Source organism: Raphanus sativus, chromosome 6 (genome assembly GCF_000801105.2).
Source record: "Raphanus sativus cultivar WK10039 chromosome 6, ASM80110v3, whole genome shotgun sequence".
NCBI lineage: Eukaryota > Viridiplantae > Streptophyta > Magnoliopsida > Brassicales > Brassicaceae > Raphanus > Raphanus sativus.
The window spans coordinates 29,630,749-29,653,287 of NC_079516.1; the positions used below are offsets into that span (position 1 = coordinate 29,630,749).

General features: G+C 42.8%; 1 long non-coding RNA gene and 1 other non-coding gene across 3 annotated transcripts; one reads left to right on the plus strand and one right to left on the minus strand.

The window, feature by feature from the left end:
• Positions 1-14,334: 14,334 nt before the first annotated feature.
• Positions 14,335-18,229, plus strand: LOC130496480 (uncharacterized). Of its 2 annotated transcripts, none has more exons than XR_008935621.1 (4): positions 14,335-14,419; positions 14,844-15,011; positions 15,529-15,617; positions 17,798-18,229. It is a non-coding gene; the product is annotated as an uncharacterized LOC130496480 (long non-coding RNA). The 2 variants fall into 2 exon arrangements; XR_008935622.1 differs by having other exon boundaries at positions 17,818-18,229.
• Positions 18,230-19,528: 1,299 nt separating this feature from the next.
• Positions 19,529-19,635, minus strand: LOC130497244 (small nucleolar RNA R71). The gene has a single exon (XR_008936251.1). It is a non-coding gene; the product is annotated as a small nucleolar RNA R71 (small nucleolar RNA).
• Positions 19,636-22,539: the final 2,904 nt, after the last annotated feature.

Genomic DNA, 22,539 nt, shown 5'->3' on the forward strand with positions numbered 1-22,539 from the left:
TATAATTGAAAACTATTATATACCATGGCTTAAAGTGGGTGAAATTCATTTGTATATCAACTCCCCCAGACTTACTCTTTTTGCTTGTCCTCAAGCAAAACAAACGGGTAGTCTCTCCGAAAGAGGTTTTGAAAACAACAAGACTTGTTATTGAAATCTTAAAATCATCACTTCTCTGACATTTAATCCGAACAGTTCTCAATTACAAACGCACGTCATACCATATCCTAGTTTAGCAACCAAATTCATCTATCCAAACAACTCAGCAAATCTTGTCTAACATTCCCCTCTACTAACCTCATTTCTTGACATAAAAAGAAAGTGAATGCCTTTACCTTGGGAGTATCGATCAAAAGGACACATGGATTCAACTCAAACAAGTTTCTGAATAAACAGGTAGTCTTTTCTGATTCCTTTCTCCTCTCTTACTCTCTTCTCCTGAATATCTTATTAGTTTCAATTTCAACAGATTTCGATGCTGATATAGGCCATCTAGTCTCTATCTCATTGACATAGCGTATTCTTTCATAACTCATACATTTCATGCAACTAAATGCATTCCATGTAACCTTTTGGGCAAAGTGTATGCGAATAATGGGGTCATAGGTAATGTACCTACCCCTCGCTTCCACAATGTGTGATCGTCCTTGAGATTTAGAATAGTGGGTCATCGGGAATGTACCTACCCCTCTGCCTCTCAAGAAGTCATCTCAATCTTCTATAACTTAAACTTAGATCTTTGAGATGCCGAAAGAGAGAAAAGGAAGGGAACCAGAAACACACAGACTTTTACCTTCCAGGCTTGTAAGGAGGATTCTGATCCGAAGTATACCAAGCCCCAAGACAAGCTGAGAGAGTCAGTATTAGGGGTGAGGTTAGCTTTGGTTTCCTTTAAAACAATCTGGACAAGTGTGTCTAGTTGACAGGTTTTGATCAATTTGGTATCTTTGTGCAATCTGTGATTAATAGGTCTAAAGTTAGTAGAAGAAAGAAGAGAAGGTGCCTGATGAAAAGAAGTTCTTTTGGAGCATTCCTGCGGAGAACACTCAAGAGAACAGTCCCGAGACTGTTCTCTCTCAAGCGGAACAAGCAGACGGAGTGATCCGGAGATTGTTCCAGACGAATATGGAAACTCCTATTTCGGGAATTAAAGCCCTGTTGCCCTAATCTCTTTTCTTCTGATTGGCGCCTCCATATAAAAACGCCATCTATCTATTTTCTATTTTCTTACGCTAGTTTTAAAGAGAACACTGAGTATTTGCGATCTGCAACTTGTAAGGTAGAAGAATCCATCTCTCATAGAGAAGATCATCTGAACCCTATTGTTTCATACTCTGTTCCTATGCAATTTTATTCAGGATTTATGTCTTTGTTTATGTGCATCATGATCGAGTAGTGACCTTGCTCGCCTAGGGTTTTTAGGGTGTTGAGACATGAGCTAAACATAGATAAGCGATCCATAACTGTTCTTCATTTCATACTGTTTCTTACTGCTTTCATTAAACTGATCACTTGATGTTTAGATCACTAGTTCATCACCTAGTTAACCGCTTAGGATTGATAACTTGACATGTATTGAATGAGCTTAGTATCCCTAATCAGCGAAAGTAGATATTAGGGTGGTAGTGTGAACTGATCGGACCTGTTCTCTAAAGCTTGTAATCGATCCTCATCCCAACGACAGTTAGGTGGTGAGATCGATCTGCAAAGCGATCACTACCACGACAGTGGAGTGTTCCAGCTGAGTGATCCGAGTTCTAGAAAGCACTTCATCGCGCTTGAATAATTGTTTGGCTCCAATTCAGCACCCAATGAAATACCCTAGGCTAGCTCTTGTTTAATTGAATCAATTCTCGTGTTTATTTTGCTTGTTTACTATCACCCTTTTTTCAACCATTATATTTCTTCTTCTTAGCTTGATTCTGGAACTTATAGAACTAGAGTGTAGACTGGTCCTCTGGATTTGAATCTCAAGTACTACAATTGCAACTGTTAACTTGGCAGTAGCAAGGATTCATTTTTAGTGTATCAAGTTTTGGCGCCGTTGCGACGGGGACCAATTTTTTTTACCTCTAATTTTCGGTTTCATATTCTAGTCTAAGATATCTAACTCGTGTTATTTTCTTTGTTGCAGCTGATGATCCAGGTGCATGACCAGTAGACATACTCGGAGCAACGCACAAGGACCATTGCATCAGCTTACCAACGAGGAACTAGCGAGATGGAACGACAGAACCGTCAACAGCCGAGATCAACGAACACCAACATGGGTGATCATCCAGATGATCGATCTCACTGCTGTTTGCACTCATGCAATAGCAGATGCAGCAGACGATCCAAGCGCAGCAAGCTGCTGCCGAGCAAGCTGCTCTGAATGCTGCGAACCAGCAGAACAACAGGAGGAAGTGGTCCAGATCGGCCAGAGAAACTTACTGTGTAATCTGCCTGCTACGCGATCTTCAAACCCCTCCCACCGTGCACTAGGCAAGACTTCGAGATCAAGCCAGCCTTGATAAGTCTAGTGCAAAGGAAGATCTTCAATGGGCTTCCTGCTGAGATACCGATGGACCACATCGAGCACTTTGAGAAGATGTGTGGTTTCACTAAAGCGAATGGAGTACCACCCGATTACATCAAGTGTACTCTGTTCCCTTTCTCTCTTGATGGGAAAGCTGCTCGCTGGCTTGATTCACTACCCACAGGATCACTCACCACTTGGGAACAAGTCCGAGAGGCCTTCTTAAGCCACTTCTACACGAAATCGAGACGGCAGCTCTGAGACAGAAGATCGTGACCTTCAAACAGCTGGTGGACGAGCCGTTCTGCGATGCTTGGGAGCGATTCAATGTCTACCGCAGAGAGTGCCCGCATCACGGTTTTGAGGAAGACTATCTGCTGGGAGTGTTCTACGATGGAGTAGGCTGGGAGTACAGGAACGCTTTGAACTCAGCCAGTAAGGGAGACTTCATGACTCAGTCCACTCAAGGTGCATTCGAGTTGATTGAGAACATGGCCTCAAGCTCAGCTGACAATAACCGCGGAGACTGATCGCACTCAGAAGGTGAAGAGCATTGATAACAGCAAGATTGATGAGCTCTCTGCCAAGGTCGATCAGCTGATTAAGAGTAACCAGAACCAGGTCTTCATCATGGAAGAATCCCCACAGGATAAAGCTACCGCGGAAGGCACATCAGAGGCAGATCAGTCGGCTGAGGATCAGCATGAAGTGAATTATGTGAATGGGCAAGGATGGCAGTTCAAGAACTATCACCCAAACCTAACGTGAGGAACAATCCCCACCTGTTTCAATGCCCCTAAACCAGACGATAAAGCTCAAGGAACCAGGGTCAGAACAGTGGATACCAAAGGCCTTATGGCAATCAGGGAAGAACCTTTGTCCTTAACCCAACTCAGAATGCCCAATTCCACAGCCAGAAACAGCCGGTTAATCAGCAAGCTGCACAACCGACTCAGACTGCTCCGCATGATGACATGAAGGAGCCTCGCCAATATGATGGGCCAACTGCTCCAAGGACAGCAGATCAAGGGAAAGCACTGAACCAGGTCACAAACGACATCAACACCAGGATGAATCATATGTTCAATGACCTGAGTGTGAAGTATGACAATGTCTCAAGCCATATGAGACAGATGGATATTCAGATTGCTCAGACTGCTGAGAGTGTGAAGAGACAGCAAGGAACTCTCCCTGGAAAAACAGACAAGAACCCCAAGGAGTGCAATGCAGTAGGTTTGAGGAGTGGAAAGCAACTGCCTGATCTAGACCCCAGGAGATTCACATCGGCTGAGAAAGGAAGCAGAAGGAGTCGATCAGCCACCTAAAGCTGTACCCACAGATGAGGAAGATCAGAACAACCTACTGAGACTGTTCCGACTGAAGCAGAGCGACCCGCTGGGGTTGTTCCACCGACTGCAGCACCTTCTCCTACTCGTCAGTATGTACCGAAAGTGCCTTACCCTGTTCCAGCTAAGGCTACACGCAAGGATAGGAAGAGATGAAGTGCAGGAAGATGCTGGAAGACCTAACTGTCAAGCTCCCTCTATGAGTGCGATCCAGATGATACCATCCATGCGTAGCTTTGTCAGGGATTGATCTCTGGGAAGATATCTGATGACAGCAATTCATGATTGTCTCTAAGGAGTGCAGCGCGGTGCTCCAGAACAGAAGGATCAAGAAGTTGGGTGATCCGGGAAATTTGTTCTCTCGATTTCTTGGGAGAACACTTTTCTCATGCTCACTAGGTCGATCTAGGGTCGAGCATAAACCTCATGCCATATACTGTGGCTAAGCGCCTTGGATACTCGGACTTCAAGCCTACCAGGATGTCCCTAGTGTTTGCTGATCGATCTGTGAAGTCTCCAGTTGGAATCCTAGAAGATCTTCAAGTTCTGGTTGGAACACAATTGTTCCTGCCGATTTCGTTGTTCTGGAAGTTGAGGAAGATTCCAATGATCCCCTGATCCTAGGCAGACCATTCCTCTGCACTGTTGGAGCTATCATTGATGTCCGACAAGGGAAGATTGATCTCCACCTTGGAGATTTGTGATGAAGTTTGAGATGGATCAGATGCTCAAGAAACCGATGCTGGATGGACAAACTTTCACTGTCCAAGAGATGGTGATCCATTAGAGCCGCATGAGGAATGATAGAGGAGATTCTCACCGAGGATCCTTGAACTCGCCTTAGTCAGAGCTGAATCCGAGCAGGCTTAGAGAGTGTTGATGCTGATGCCTATGCCAAATTCCTGGATTCAGCCAGGAGTATTGAGAGAATGGTGGCGAATCTAAGTCTGGGGAGAACAGTGATTCCAGCACAGCGACTGGACAACCGCGCCTCAGAACCCGTCTGTTCCGGCAGCTCAGACCGATGACTCATGGAGCGAGCTGAAAGCTCCAAAGGTAGAGCTCAAATCCCTTCCCAAGGGACTCAGGTATGCATTTCTTGGACCCAATTCCACATATCCTGTCATTGTGAATGCTGACCTGAACAATGCAGAGACTGCTCTGCTTTGTGTGAGCTGAGAAATATCGTAAGCTTTGGGTTATTCTCTAGCTGACATACCTGGCATTTCACCTGATCTGTGCATGCATAGAATACACCTGGAAGATGAATCGATGACTTCTGTAGAACATCAGAGGAGGTTAAACCCAAATCTAAAAGATGTTGTAAAGAAAGAGATAATGAAACTTCTAGAAGCAAGTGTGATCTATGCGATCTCTGATAGTAGTGGGTTAGTCCTGTGCATGTAGTACCTAAGAAAGGTGGGATCACTGATAACCAATGAAAAGAATGAATTGATCCCCACTAGAACAGTTACTGGTCATCGCATGTGCATTGATTTTCGTAAGTTGAATGCTGCGACTCGTAAGGATCACTTCCCACTTCCTTTTATTGATCAAATGCTTGAGAGATTGGCTAACCACCCTTACTATTGCTTTTTAGATGGTTATTCAGGTTTCTTTCAGATTTCCATCCACCCAGATGATCAGGAGAAACGACGTTCACGTGCCCTTATGGAACATATGCGTACAGGAGGATGCCCTTCGGCTTGTGCAATGCTCCAGCGACCTTCCAGCGATGCATGATGTCGATTTTTACTGATCTGATCGAAGACATAATGGAGGTTTTCATGGACGATTTCAGCGTCTATGGGAGCTCCTTTCATGTCTGTTTGTCAAACTTGTGCAGGGTGCTGAAGCGATGCGAGGAGAAGCATCTGGTGCTGAACTGGGAGAAATGCCACTTCATGGTCAGAGATGGGATTGTTCTGGGACACAAGATATCAGAGAAAGGCATTGAGGTGGACAAGGCAAAGATCGAGGTCATGATGAGTCTGCAACCACCAACTTCAGTGAAGGGAATCAGGAGTTTCTTGGGACACGCTGGTTTCTATAGAAGGTTCATCCAGGACTTCTCTAAGATCGCGAGACCACTCACTCGGTTGCTCTGCAAGGAAGCTCAGTTTGCCTTTGACAGCGACTGCTTAGCCGCATTCCACACGATCAGGGAGCCCTAGTCAGTGCACCAGTTGTCCAACCTCCAGACTGGGATCTCCCTTTTGAGATCATGACAGATGCAAGTGATTTTGCAGTGGGAGCAGTCCTTGGCAGCGTAAAGACAAGAAGCTTCACGTGATTTACTATGCAAGCAGAAACCTTAGATGAAGCTCAGTGCCGATACGCAACCACAGAGAAGGAGCTCCTTGCCATCGTGTTCGCTTTGAGAAGTTCAGATCCTATCTGGTTGGATCAAAAGTGATTGTGCACACAGACCACGCGGCTCTCAAGTACCTACTCACGAAGAAGGATGCTAAACCGCGGCTCTTAAGATGGATTCTTTGCTCCAAGAGTTTGATCTGGAGATAAGAGACAAGAAGGGGTTGATAATGGAGTAGCAGATCATCTCTCCAGGATGAAAGTATCAGATGAGACAGTTCTTGATGTGGAACAACCGATGGAGTACGTCAATGCGATTGGTCTGCGCAACATGGAGCAGTCGTCACCTGTCATCAAGGACTGTTCCCGCGTGGAGGGAGCATTCGTTGCAGTGATCCAGAAAGAGTACCCGAACCTTCCATGGTTTGCTGAGATTGCCAACTTCTTGGCAGCTGAGAAAGAGGCTTTGAGGTTCACTGGGAATGAGAAGAGGAAATTTCTAAGGGAGGCAGGCACTACTTCTGGGATGAGCCGTATCTATATCGGCAAGGAAGGATGGGATCTTCAGGAGATGTGTTCCAGAGGCTGATATTCCAGGGATCCTTCACCACTGCCACGGTTCCTCATATGCTGGTCACTTTGCCACCTTCAAGACAGTTTCCAAGATCCTCCAAGCCGGTTTCTGGTGGCCCACTATGTTCAGAGATGCTCACGCCTTCATATCTCGATGCAATTCATGCCAAAGGATGGGGAGTATAAGCAAGAGAAACGAGATGCCTCAGAACTACATCTTGGAAGTTGAAGTGTTCGATTGCTGGGGGATCGATTTCATGGGACCCTTCCCAGTCTCTCACAAGAACGAGTACATCCTAGTTGTTGTGGACTATGTCTCCAAGTGGGTAGAAGCGATTGCTAGTCCAACCAATGATGCGCGAGTTGTAACCAAGATGTTCACCTCCATCATCTTTCCAAGATTTGGAGTGCCTAGAGTGGTTATAAGCGATGGTGGAACTCACTTTATCAACAAGTTGTTCCAAGGATTGCTGAGCAAGAATGGTGTCAAACACAAGGTTGCAACCGCCTATCATCCTCAAACAAGTGGTCAAGTGGAAGTTTCCAACAGAGAGATCAAGAACATCCTGCAGAAGACGGTCAACACCACCCGCAAAGACTGGTCCCTTAAGCTTGACGATGCTCTCTGGGCGTACAGAACAGCCTACAAGACCCCTCTAGGGACCACTCCCTATCATCTGGTCTATTGCAAGGCGTGCCACCTACCTGTTGAGCTAGAGTACAAGGCCGCTTGGGCTGTCAAACTACTCAACTTCGACATCAAACCCGCCAAGGAGAGGCAAACCATTCAGATCCACGAGTTGGAGGAGATCAGGCATCTGGCCTATGAGAGTTCTAAGATCTACAAGGAAAAGACCAAGGTGTTCCATGACAAACGGATCATCAGCAGAAGCTTTGCTCCGAACGATCAGGTCTTACTCTTCAATTCACGGGTTAAGTTGTTCCCTGGAAAGCTTAAGTCCAGATGGTCCGGACCTTTCACCATTAAGGAGGTTCGCCCTTATGGAGCTGTTGTGTTGCTGGACACAAGAGGTGGAGAATTTGTTGTCAATGGTCAGCGTCTAAAGCCATATCTTGCTGACACAACAATCTCTGAAGGTGTAGAGATACCCTTAAGCGATCCCCCTCAAGCCTAATCAGCTCATTGAAGTCAAGCTAGTGACAGAAAACAAGCGCTTGGTGGGAGGCAAACCACTGGTGAGTGTAAATATTGTTTTCTTTTGGTCTTTATCTTTCTAGGAACTAACTTGCAGGTTGAAAAATCAAGAAAATTCGAGATCACTCCAAGAGAACACTCCAGCGGTTGTTCCGCCGATTGTTCCCAGGTAAGTGCTCGAACAAAAAAAAACAAAAAAAAAGAGAAGGGTAAGCGGTTTTGATGGACCTATTTAAGGCCCAAACACTCCACTTCCCCACTTCATCTCTCTGGCCGCAAACCACCCCCTTAGAACCCTAAAATCGCGAACACACATCCCTCTCTTTCTCATCGATTTTGGTTCTAACCTCTTGGGATTCTCTTGAGATTGGGTTGTTTTGCAGGAATCACCTCTCCAATCAAGGTAATCAGATAAGAACTCTCCCCCTTTAGCGCATGCAAATCGCGATTTGGGAGTGATTTCTTGGGTTCTCTCTTTCCTTTATGCTTTGCGATTTCATCCTAGGTTGTAGCTCTTGATAGTATACTTGCTACTAGGATTGAACTCATGATTGATTTTCAATGGAAGAGGAACCGATTTGTTGCTTGTGATTCTTGGTCTTTGCGATTTCTACTGTTGAGATTGAGGCTTGTGTAGGTTGTCTAGTAATCGATGGACTTGGATAGAACAAGAAGATTGGATTGTTCCATCGTTGCTAGAACAACCGACGAACTGTGTTGATGTTGTGTTTTGCTGTTATTTTGCAGATGCCTCCAAAGATGAGAAACACTAGAACAGCCAAGAGCACAGCTTCTCCAGCCGCGAGTGCTCCACCTGGTTACCCATGGCCGAACAAGAATGAGGGCGAGCCCCATCGACCTCAATGATCCGATGCTCCTTGACTTCAACGTTGAGGGATGGGACAAGGAGTCGGCAGCGATATACAACAGGCTCCTCCTAGCAGAGATCATGCCCACGCGGTTCGTGCACCAGCCAACACTAGGCGCTCTAGGCCTTGACACTGAGGTGTTCGACACGATGCAAGCTATGGGATTCATGCCTCTCTGTTACCAGGCCCAGGTTCTCTACCCAGACTTGGTCAGGCAAGTGCTCGCGACGTGCAGGATCACTTACCAGAACCCCAATGCGCCTACGTAAGAGAACTGCTCCTTCTCCTTCATGGCTGATGGAAAGTTCTGCACCATCTCTCTCAACGATCTGAACGCGCTACTCGAGATTGCAGACACGACAAAGGGAGTTTCAGTGGAAAAGAAGTTCAAGCCGGCAGACACCTTTTGGGATCTCATCGCAGTCGGCAAGTTCACCTCTCGCAAGGCCTATCAGTCGCAGATCCGGAACCCTGCTATCCGGATCATTGCCAAGATCATGTCCAATGTCCTGTTCGCGAAGGAGTACACCTCCAAGATCACGAATGGAGAGCTCCAGGTTCTCTACACGGGACTTGAGGACGAGATGCGCAGAGAGAACATCACCCCGATCAAGGAAGTCAAGACCAACCCAGGGTTCCATCTCATCTCCATGTTCGCTGACCGCAGAGACACCCTGATTCGGACTGACGATAAGAAGGATCGATGCGGCAGTCTGCTCACACCATTGTTCCAGCACTTCAACATCAACCTCAGCTCCTACAAGGTTGTCTCCGAGATGGAGTACATCGATACTCCTTACCTGATCGCATGCCACATCTTGCGCGACGAGACCACCTACAAGTTCCAGGATAAGGAAGGGAACCCTCTGTACTGCAAGCTCCCTATGCCTGGGTTCACAGACTTCCTATCCCTGGAGAACATTGTGTTCTCACTCGATGAAGATCACCTCTGCGATGATCCGAAGGCGCCGGTTCAGCACGATGACGAAGACATGGATGATGTGGAGCATGTGACTCCACCGGCTGATGGTGAGTATGACTTGGAGGATTTCACCGATGTGACTGATGATCACGCCTACAGACGCTGGATGGTTGAGTCCCAGAGGAAGAACAACAGCCTCATGAAGAGGATACTCAGGACGATCACAGGCGGCTGCATTGGAGCCCAGGAGGAGCGTACGCCACAGAGAACAAGGCGCCCCGGCAAGGAACAGGCAGGAACATCGACTAGAGGAGTGAGACTGCCGCGAAACAGGAGGACAGCTGGTCACTCCGGTAGCGGCGATTCAGACTGAGTCCGAAAGGACTATTTCTATCCCTTGTCTTATCCATCTGAACTATTTATTTTTTTATGTTATTTGCTTCTGTTTGGTGTGTTTCAGCTTCCTCTGATTTATTTTCACAACCAGGGATGGTGTGAACTAAGTCTGGGGGAGCGATTGTACTATATTCGCCTGTGTGCTTTTTGAGTCAGTCCTTGTGTCATTTTTATGTTTTTATCGAGTCAGTCTTTAGGATCGAGTCAGTCAAAACTATTGTGGGAATCATGACCTTATTTTGTGATGCTCTTTAACCACCTCGTGCTTTAACCTTCTTATTCAGTGACCTTAGCAGTGATGAAAGAGCCACACATGGACCTGGAACACCCTGACTTATCTCATTTGACACTCCAGAAGTTCTATACCGATCAGGTTACACTGGGCAGACTTAACTCCACTTTTTCTGAACCTAATCTGGACTTTAATTCTTCTTGTCATGGGCACTAGATCAGAGTAGAATGAGAACTACACTCAGGACTTCTTATCCGATTTTTATCCCTCTTGCTGTTCCTGAGTGGCTAGCTCATCTTTAGCTAGTTCCCACCTTGAACGCTGACCTTTTATTCCACCCTCATGCATTTGCTTTTCTAGCACTTTATGTGCAGATATGTGCAAAAAGGTCGGAGAGGAAAGGATCGACGCAGTTCTTACTCATCAATGCTCACACATTGGAAGCAGGCAGAACAACCGGAGTGCTTGCTCCGGTACGAAAGAGAACAACCGAAGTGCCTGTTCCGATACCATAGAGAACAACGAAGAAGTAAGTGGCTAGAACATACCAAAATGAATCACCAGTGGCATCATGTACATCACTTGTTACCTCCTTGCTCGTCACCCCAGCATTTTGTATTTTAGTATATATATATAAAAAAAAGGAATATAAAAAAAAAAAAAATTTGCTTTGATTTACTGGTGACGAGAAAGGGAAGAATCTATGATGCATGCCACTGGGGAAGTTGAGAAGGTAATGATGGTTTCAGTGAAGTGTTCTGAAGGGGAGGTTGAATCACGCAGAGCAGTCCTATGATCGATCTATCAGAGAGCAGTCCGATTGGCAGAGATGAGTAAGGACTGTGGACCTCAATGGAGCCGTCCTCTCACGACCATTTTGTGCGATATCCTGCACCCGCTCTTGGTAAACCCTAAACACTCTTGAACTCCACCATAAAAGTTAGCCTGTTCTATACCTAGCCCGTTCTCTCTGAGTAGAGCCTGTGACAAGAAGCTCACGCTGATCTTAATTGAACATAAGGAGTTTTGTCTCGAAAGTGTTGCCTTTTCAAGTTGAGATGTAGAGTAAGGAGCCGATCTTCGAACAGCGATCAGGGGGTTCTCAGTAAGTGTGTGTGGTCCTAATCTACAGCTTGTATGGTTCAGAGATTTGTGGTAAGAGTATGGTTGCTGAGAATAAGCGAGTTCCCACGCTTTCAAACCTTTCTCCCTGTTCTTGGTACTTGCCTTGTTCGAGGACAAACAAGGATCTAAGTCTGGGGGAATTGATATATGGTGTTTTTCACATCATTGTATATATGTTTTCATTTGTTTCAAGTCACTAATTTTCGTGTCAGTCTAGTCTTTTTTGACCTTTTACAGGTCTGGAGTTAATAGAAGAAAGAAGAGAAGGTGCCTGATGAAAAGAAGTCCTTTTGGAGCATTCCTGCGGAGAACACTCAAGAGAACAGTCCCGAGACTGTTCTCTCTCAAGCGGAACAAGCAGACGGAGTGATCCGGAGATTGTTCCAGACGAATATGGAAACTCCTATTTCGGGAATTAAAGCCTTGTTGCCCTAATCTCTTTTCTTCTGATTGGCGCCTCCATATAAAAACGCCATCTATCTATTTTCTATTTTCTTACGCTAGTTTTACAAGAGAACACTGAGTATTTGCGATCTGCAACTTGTAAGGGAGAAGAATCCATCCTCTCATAGAGAAGATCATCTGAACCCTATTGTTTCATACTCTGTTCCTATGCAATTTTATTCAGGATTTATGTCTTTGTTTATGTGCATCATGATCGAGTAGTGACCTTGCACGCCTAGGGTTTTTAGGGTGTTGAGACATGAGCTAAACGTAGATAAGCGATCCATAACTGTTCTTCACTCATACTGTTCTTACTGCTTTCATTAAACTGATCACTTGATGTTAGATCACTAGTTCATCACCTAGTTAACCACTTAGGATGATAACTTGACATGTATTGAATGAGCTTAGTATCCCTAATCAGCAAAAGTAGATATTAGGGTGGTAAGTGAACTGATCGGACCTGTTCTCTAAAGCTTGTAATCGATCCTCATCCCAACGACAGTTAGGTGGTGAGATCGATCTGCAAAGCAATCACTACCACGACAGTGGAGTGTTCCAGCTGAGTGATCCGAGTTCTAGAAAGCACTTCATCGCGCTTGAATAATTGTTTGGCTCCAATCCAGCACCCAATGAAATACCCTAGGCTAGCTCTTGTTTAATTGAATCAATCTCGTGTTTATTTTGCTTGTTTACTATCGCCCTTTTCAACCAAATTATATCTTCTTCTTAGCTTGATTCTGGAACTTATAGAACTAGAGTGTAGACTGGTCCTCTGGATTTGAATCTCAAGTACTACAATTGCAACTGTTAACTTGGCAGTAGCAAGGATTCATTTTTAGTGTATCACCATACTCTTTCTGAGTTGTACGTTTTTTAATACGCGTACGCGTAGATGAAGAAGTCGCTTTCGGCAAGACATTGTGTGAGCAATGATCAGTATCTGGAGATAACATTGAGTCGCAGATTATGGTTTCACCATCACTTGAGTCACTCTCTTCGCTACTGCAGTCGTAAAATTGATCTTTGTATAATTCACACTCTTCTGCATAACAAAAAAAATATAAAAGAAGATCAACTTATAGTTTTATGTTTTAAAAAAAAAAATACTGCTACAAAACCATCTAATATGAATAAGACTTTTACACCTTCATAGTCGTACTGGTATGCTTGATTCTCTTCATCTTCACTTGACGAATCATCTAGACAATTGTCAAACTGTAGTTCCAATGTTTTCCTTATACTCTTGGTTCGAGTCTTTCTCGTTAGCTTTCCTTTCCCTTTATCTGTAAAAGACAATAGAAGTTAGTCCCCCTCTCAAACAATTGAAATGGCAAACAACTGAATAAGGTATACATCAGTTTTTTATATAATATCCTGCGTAGATATTTTTGATACACATGAACCACTGGTAAAAGGTGTCTGAAGCGTGTTCGGCAAGGTGCTGACAGTAGATGGAAGGATATTAGTTATATCAGACAGAACTCCTTGTTTGGAACCTGTCTTATTCCCGGAAAAAGAGGTGGGTGTACTGTCTGACACATATGCTGTTGTAGATCTTTTTCTCTTAAGAGCAGCAGAATTTATATCAATTAACCCAATCATGTTGGGCTAATTTAAAAAAAAAAACAGCGTGTCAAAAAGGTGGTTTCAAACATCTATTACATATAACGACAGAACTGATTGTAAACTCACATAGATTCTTATCAGACGTGCTCTTAAATCTTTTTGCTAAAGCATTATCATCCCTTTGGTTCCCATTATGCGAAACATAAACAATAAATCACAGGCAGTCATTCTGTAAAGTATATATATATAGCCATGGTAGTAATAAAATGTTCATACCAAATGGAGAGGGTCTAGATTGAGGATGAATATTGGATATATCAGAAAGAACTCTAGGAAATAATTTGCTCAGGGACACAGAAGTTGTAATGTTGTTCATGTTGGCTGTTCGTGTCAGTGTGTTCTCGGATTCATTTGTGTTTGGTGTTCTCTCTCTTTTTCTGTTTTGCGCTGATAGAAGATTATTTCGTCCTGAAGGGACCTCTTTGTTCGTGTTCCTCATTGGAAGCCTGGGCAACACTCCAAATGACGTAAAATGTGTAGATATGAGTAGTTAAGTAATGTCTTGCCAGAATATAGGTTAACTGGTACACGCACAAATCTTTTAGTATCTAACTAAATATTTAGTTACTCAAAATAGTGTAAAGAAATTATATTTTCAGAATCAACTATTTAGTATCTTACTAAAAATCTTTTAGTATCTTACTTGTTAATTATACGTGTTACTCAATATTTAGTTAGTCAATATTTAGTTACTCAACTTCTATTGACATGTGAAATGAATATTTTGTTGAAATAAATATTTTGTTGTTTTTTAAATACACTTGGTTTACATCTATTGGTTTTATTTCGATTGAATAATAACATTGTGTTTTAATTTATGTTTATAGGTTTAAAAAGAAGAGAGCTGAAGTGGTGGCCGAAAGCATGACAATATTGCAAAATATTCACTATCAAAGGTATTTTGTCAGTATTGCTTGCTTAGCATATATAGTCTATGGACATGGTAGAATTGTTTAGTTTGTACTAAGGATTGATTGCGGGAAAAGCAAAGTTTATTGATTAAAAGTATGATAAAAAATCAAAGTACTGGAACGGAGAAAACATTAAAAAATCTCAAAAAATCTAAACTAATCATCCTTTCTCGTCTCCAGCTAGATTTCAATCTTAGCACATAACTTCTTGGCTGAAGAATTCATATCATTAAGATCAGCATCTCCTTCCTTACCCTTAGATGGAGGAGGGGTTGAAACACCTCCATAATGAAAGTCTTTGTTATGGTCAATCATCTAGAAAACAAAATCATCATATGAATAATAGCTATGAGAAAAATTCTTCTAATTAATAAGCAAGTACTAAAAAAACTAAGGTAATACCTCGCAGGTTGTCAGAGAAGGGTCCGTGACGATGGTAATATCTTTGATTTGGAGCTTGAATTTATGGGCTGTTCTTCTGCGAAGTCCGACATTCATAACGACGGTGAAATTCTCCACTAACCTTCAGTGACTAACAATCAAATTCTTAACACGATCTGCAAATACACTCTGACAGGTACATTGTATCCTGACTCCCTACAATAACAAAATAACGATACATCGTATTTTGGATGTAGATCTACAATGAATACGCCTAAAATAATAGTATAGATAAGGAAGAAATACAATTTTGTCTTCGAAAATGAACTCAATTGTGTGGTCTCCAGCATCCCGTGTTGGTTGTATCCACGACTCAATTACTTTCACTTCAATCTTCCAACCCACCTTATATGGTTTGATATTGTTCAACATATCTATTTTTTGTTTGTAACCATAGCCATAGTAGCTTCTCTTATTTACGGTGAGATGTGTACAAAGCTATCTTATATAGAGACTCAAAATCTAGGTCATAAGGATTGATTGCGTGCATAGATATTTAGAGGATATTCTCTTACTTTGAAATCTCGGGTATACCATATATTTACATCCTTTATAACTAACAAATCTTTTATGTTATTTATAAGTATCTTGATTAGGTAACAACTTTTATTAGGTCACAATTATTGGTACTAACAAACTATGGTTATCTATAGGTATCACATGGTTTTTTGATCAAACCACACATAACCGAAACGATGGTGATCACATTTGTACAAAGATTGTTTACATCTCGGGTGATAAGGTATGTTCTATAACAACCAAAAACTATTTCACCAAAAAGTTAGATATGATGATTCATGTTATACAATAGTAAATCATGTTATTGGAGATATTAATAACTTCACTTATACATGTGTTAAAAACAATATCATTTTACAATAATATCTCTATAGTAACAAACAATAACATAGTCAAACGACCTTTAAAGATATTGATAACTAACATATTAAACATAGACAATTAACTCAAAATACATTGATCATTTCACATATAAATAGATAAACATAGAAAAACCCAAAGGTAACTACTACATTTAACGGAAGTTTCAAGAACAACACATGCAAAGGAAGATTACATAGAGAAAATAGCATAAAACATATAGATAGTTATCGCATAGATGAATAGATAAACCACATAAACCGCCCTTTTAGACTGCATTTCCAGCAAATTGATAAAAGAGGTTGCACCTCTTGTAGTAATAAAATTTAGTGCACACCAAAGCCATATTATCTTCGGGATGGCAGCTTCTGCGTGGCCGGAGATTAACCATATTAGTATAGTAGCAGGTCTCATACTCAATAGGGATGAAGAGTAGTGAGTTCTTGATTCTTTCCCATCATTGATCCGACGTAATAGGGTTCTCTCTCCAATTGAGTTTGTCCAAATACTTCTTACCCCTAGGATAGTAACCTAGAGAAAGCATTAACAAACCAAAGAGAAACGTACCGTTGTCATTGTTGCCTATGGACGATTGGCGTAGATGGTAAAGACCTTTGTGTTTGTCTTTGTCTGTGAAGTATTTAATAATGCCTTCAATGTAGTGAGCCTCAAGATTTCCATGCTCCAAGCAAAGCTCCATGAGCTTTCTGTTTTCATCGATCATTTCGATTGGACATCAAGCAAAATAACGCAGGTTTAGGTTTTTGAAATAGGTGTGCGTTTCCGGGTTTAGGTAATTATCGTAGTCATCGGTATCACCGGTGTTGTTAATGATGTCATCGTTGTTCACAGAAACTTGAGAACTCATCTGTAAAAGTGTGATTTTTGGCAGATAGAATGTGAAAAAGAGGAAGAAGTAGAACTCTGAGTGTTTAGTGCGATAACATTTATTGTAGAGGAAAGCCAAAAGATAAAATTTAGTGATGAAGAATAGGTAATGAGAGTTGGTATTTAAATAGGTGAGAAAATATGTTGAAAATCGTTTTGTGGTGCATGCCTCTTGAGATGCACAAGTGTGTCATTGATACATCAACTTTATATCACATAAAGTAAAATTGCATATTGTAAATGTCTAAAAAAAGAAAAGCTGATTGACATATCATCCCAAAATATTATTTTATGATAAAAGAGGGATACTTTTTTCGTGAAAAACAAATTGTTCTGAACAATGCTATAGATTTTAAGCTGACTAAAAGACAATAGTTGTGTATTTCAATAATAGTGAAACGAATTGGGTATATTGAAAATAACAATTAAGCAAAAACTCCAACATAAATATAAAAAAACCAATGTTAACAATGATGGAAAACAAAAACCATAATAAGTATTTCTAAATAGAAAAGCAAGAATAACTGAAATTCAAATGAAAATAAAACGATTCAAAATGAGTCTTCAATCGTTCTTCTTAGCCTGCTCGACCTTCTCAAGCTTGATAAGCCTTGTGCAAGGCTTCTTTGATGTCGAACTTAGATCACCCTGCTCGTTAGTCTCCTCTTCTTTTCTCTTACTGGATGGTGTAGAAATAGGATCTGCAGTTTCTTGACTTTCACTTATGTCATGTGAGCCCTATATCATATGGAGTTAATAAATAGTATTAAGACAAAACAACAGAGAAGAGTACATAGATATAGATATTAGTTTAGATAATGGTACCTCATCAACATAAGTAATTGACAAAGGCTTATTGTCTTGACCAGTAGTGATTACATTAGAAACAGAGGGTGTTTTGTCTTTGTAGATTTTCCCCACCTTATAAATTTCAGCACCATAGGCAACATTTTCTTTCTCAACATAGACTCCGAAGGTGAAGTCTTTGCCAATCAAATCAGTAAAACATTCGGGCACTAAGGTAGGATCTTCAAGCTGAACAATATTTATACAAGTTTCATTAAAAAATAGATATAGCAATTGATATATGGTGTTTTTCACATCATTGTATATATGTTTACATTTGTTTCAAGTCACTAATTCGTGTCAGTCTAGTCCTTTTTGGCCTTTTACAGGTCTGGAATTAGTAGAAGAGAGAAGAGAAGGTGCATGACGAAAAGATGTCATTTTGGAGCAATTCTGCGGAGAACACTCAAGTAGAACAGTCCCGAGAATGTTCTCTCTCAAGCGGAACAAGCAGACGGAGTGATCCGGAGATTGTTCCCGACGAATATGGAAACTTCTATTTTGGGAATTAAAGCCCTGTTGCCCTAATCTCATATCTTCTGATTGGCGCCTCCATATAAAAACGCCATCTATCATTTTATTATTGTCTTACGCTAGTTTTACAAGAGAACACTGTGATATTGCGATCTGCAACTTGTAAGGGAGAAGAATCCATCCTCTCATAGAGAAGATCATCTGAACCCTTTTGTTTCATACTATGTTCTTATGCAATTTTATTCAGGATTTATGTCTTTGATTATCTGCATCATGATCGAGTAGTAGCCTTGCTCGCCTAGGGTTTTTAGGGTGTTGAGATATGAGCTTAACATAGATAAGCAATTCTAAACTGTTCTTCATTCATACTGTTCTTAACGCTTTCATTAACCTGATCACTTGATGTTAGATCACTAGTTCATCACCTAGTTAATCGCTTAGGAGATAACTTGACATGTATTGAATGAGCTTAGTATCCCTAATCAGCGAAAGTAGATATTAGGGTGGTAAGTGAACTCATCGGACCTGTTCTCTAAGGCTTGCAATCGATCCTCATCCCAACGACAGTTAGGTGGTGAGATCGATCTGCAAAGCGATCACTGCCACGACAGTGGAGTGTTCCAGCTGAGTGATCCGAGTTCTAGAAAGCACGTCATCGCGCTTGAATAATTGTTTGGCTCCAATTCAACACCCAATGAAATGCCCTAGGCTAGCCCTTGTTTAATTGAATCAATCTCGTGTTTTATTTGCTTGTTAACTATTGTCACTTTATAACCAAATTCATATCTTCATCTTAGCTTGATTTCGGAACTCATAGAGCTAGAGTGTAGACTGGTCCTCTGGATTTGAATCTCAAGTACTACAATTGCAACTGTTAACTTGGCAGTAGCAAGGATTCATTTTTAGTGTATCAAGTTTTCGCGCCGTTGCGACGGGGACCAGATTTTTTTACCTCTAATTTTCGGTTTCATATCTAGTCTAAGATATCTGACTCGTGTTTAATTATTTGTTTCAGCTGATGATCCAGGAGCATGACATACGAACACCAACATGGGTGATCACCAGGATGATCTCACTGCTGCGTTTGCACTCATGCAACAGCAAATGCAGCAGATGCAGCAAACAATCCAAGCGCAGCAAGCTGACGCCGAGCAAGCTGCTCTGAATGCTGCGAATCAGCAGAACCAACCGGAGGAGGTTGTTCCGATCGGCCAGAGAAACCTACTGCGTAATCTGCCTGCTACGCGATCTGCCATCAACCCTCCACCGTGCACTAGGCAAGACTTCGAGATCAAGCCAGCCTTGATAAATCTGGTGCAAAGGAAGATCTTCAATGGACTTCCTGCTGAGATACCGATGGACCACATCGAGAACTTTGAGAAGATGTGTGGTTTCACTAAGGCGAATGGAGTACCACCCGATTACATTAAGTGTACTCTGTTCCCTTTCTCTCTTGATGGGAAAGCTTCTCGCTGGCTAGATTCCCTACCTACTGGATCACTCACCACTTGGGAACAAGTCCGATATGCTTTCTTGAGCCACTTCTACACGAAATCAAAGACGGCAGATCTGAGACAGAAGATCGCGACCTTCAAGCAGCTAGTAGACGAGCCGTTCTGCGATGCATGGGAGCGATTCAATGTCTACCGCAGGGAGTGCCCACATCAAGGTTTTGAGGAAAACTATCTGCTGGGAGTGTTTTACGATGGAGTAGACTGGGAGTACATGAACACTTTGAACTCAGCCAGTAATGGAGATTTCATGACCCAGTCCACTCAAGGTGCCTTCGCATTGATTGAGAACATGGCTTCAAGCTCAGCTGATAACAACCGCGAGACTGACCGCACTAAAAAGGTGAACAGCGTTGAAAACAGCAAGATTGATGAGCTCTCTGCCAAGGTCGATCAGCTGATTAAGAGCAACCAGAACCAGGTCTTCATCATGGAAGAATCCCCTCAGGATAAAGCAACCGCGGAAGGCACATCAGAGGCAGATCAGTCGGCTGAGGATCACTATGAAGTGAGCTATGTGAATGGGCAAGGATGGCAGTTCAAGAACTATCACCCGAACCCTAACGTGAGGAATAATCCCCACCTGTTCAATGCCCCTAAACCAGACGATAAAGCTCAAGGCAATCAGGGTCAGAACAATGGATACCAAAGGCCTCATGGCAATTAGGGAAGAACCTTTGTCCTCAACCCTGCTCAGAATGCCCAGTTCCACAGCCAGAAACAGTCGGTTAATCAGCAGGCTGCACAACCGGCTCAGACTGCTCTGCATGATGACATGAAGAACCTCGCAAATATGATGAGTCAACTGCTCCAAGGTCAGCAGATCCAAGGAAAAGCACTGAACCAGGTCACCAACGACATCAACACCAGGATGAATCATATGTATGCCTGAGTGCCAAGTATGACAATGTCTCAAGCCATATGCGACAGATGGATATTCAGATTGCTCAGACTGCTGAGAGTGTGAAGAGACAGCAAGGAACTCTCCCTGGAAAAACAGATAAAAACCCTAAGGAGTGCAATGCAGTGGGTCTAAGGAGTGGAAAGCAACTGCCTGATCTGGACCCCAGAAAATTCACATCGGCTGAGGAAGGGAAGCATAAGGAGTCGGATCAACCGCCTGAAGATGTACCTACAGATGCGGAAGAGGCAGAACAACCTACTGAGACTGTTCCGACTGAAGCAGAGCGAGCCGCTGGGGTTGTTCCAGCGACTGCAGCACCTTCTCCTGCTCGTTAGTATGTACCAAAAGTACCCTACCCTGTTCCAGCTAAGGTAACTCGCAAGGATAAGGAAGAGATGAAGTGCAGGAAGATGCTGGAAGACCTAACTGTCAAGCTCCCTCTGATGAGTGCGATCCAGATGATACCATCCATGCGTAGCTTTGTGAAGGGACTGATATCTGGAAAGATATCTGATGACAGCGAGTTCTGATTGTCTCTAAGGAGTGCAGTGCAATGCTCCAGAATAAAAGGACCAAGAAACTGGGTGATCCGGGAAAGTTTGTCCTCTCGGTTCAGATTGGGAGAACAGTCTTCTCATGCTCACTGGTCGATCTAGGGTCAAGCATAAACCTCATGCCCTATTCTGTGGCTAAGCGCCTTAGATACACAGACTTCAAGCCTATCAGGATGTCCCTAGTGTTTGCTGACTGATCCGTGAAGTCTCCAGTTGGGATCCTCGAAGATCTTCAAGTTTTGGTTGGGAACACACTGGTCCCGGCCGATTTCATTGTTCTGGAACTCGAGGAGGAGTCAAAGGATCCCCTGATCCTGGGCAGACCATTTCTATGCATTGTTGGAGCTATCATTGATGTCTGACAAGGGAAGATTGATCTCCATCTTGGAGATATTGTGATGAAGTTTGAGATGAACCAGATGCTCAAGAAGCCGATGCTGGATGGACAAACCTTTACTGTCCAAGAAAATGGTGATCCGCTAGAGCCTCATGAGGGAATGATTGAGGAAATTCTCACCGATGATCCTCTTGAACTCGCCTTAGTCAGAGCTGAAGCCGAGCAGATTTTAGAGAGTGTTGATGATGATGCTTATGCAAAGTTCCAGGATTCAGCCAGGAGTATTGAAAGGATGGTGGCAAATAAAAGTCTAGGAGAGAACATCGAGTCCAGCACATCGGCTGGAACAACCGCGCCTCAGAACCCGTCTGTTCCGGCAGCTCAGACCGATGACTCATGGAGCGAGCTGAAAGCTCCAAAGGTAGAGCTCAAATCCCTTCCCAAGGGACTCACGTCTGCATTTCTTGGACCCAACTCTACATATCCTGTCATTGTGAATGCTGACCTGAACAATGCCGAGACTGCTCTGCTTTTGTGTGAACTGAGAAAATATCGTAAGGCACTGGGTTATTCTCTGACTGACATACCTGGCATTTCACCTGATCTGTGCATGCATAGAATACACCTGGATGATGAATCAATGACTTCTGTAGAACATCAGAGGAGGTTAAACCCAAATCTAAAAGATGTTGTAAAGAAAGAGATAATGAAACTTCTAGAAGCAGGTGTGATCTATGCGATATCTGATAGTAAGTGGGTTAGTCCTGTGCATGTAGTACCTAAGAAGGGTGGGATCACTGTGGTAACAAATGAAAAAAAATGAATTGATCCCTACTAGAACAGTTACTGGTCATCGCATGTGCATTGATTTTTGTAAGCTTAATGATGCGCCTCGTAAGGATCACTTCCCACTTCCTTTTATTGATCAAATGCTTGAGAGATTGGCTAACCACCCTTACTATTGCTTTTTAGATGGTTATTCAGGTTTCTTTCAGATTCTCATCCACCCAGACGATCAGGAGAAGACGACGTTCACATGCCCTTATGGAACATATGCATACAGGAGGATGCCCTTCGGCTTGTGCAATGCTCCAGCGACCTTCCAGCGCTGCATGATGTCTATTTTTACTGATCTGATCGAAGACACAATGGAAGTTTTCATGGACGATTTCAGCATATATGGAAGCTCCTTTCATGTATGTTTGTCAAATTTGTGCAGAAGCGATGCGAGGAGAAGCATCTGGTGCTGAACTGGGAGAAATGTCACTTCA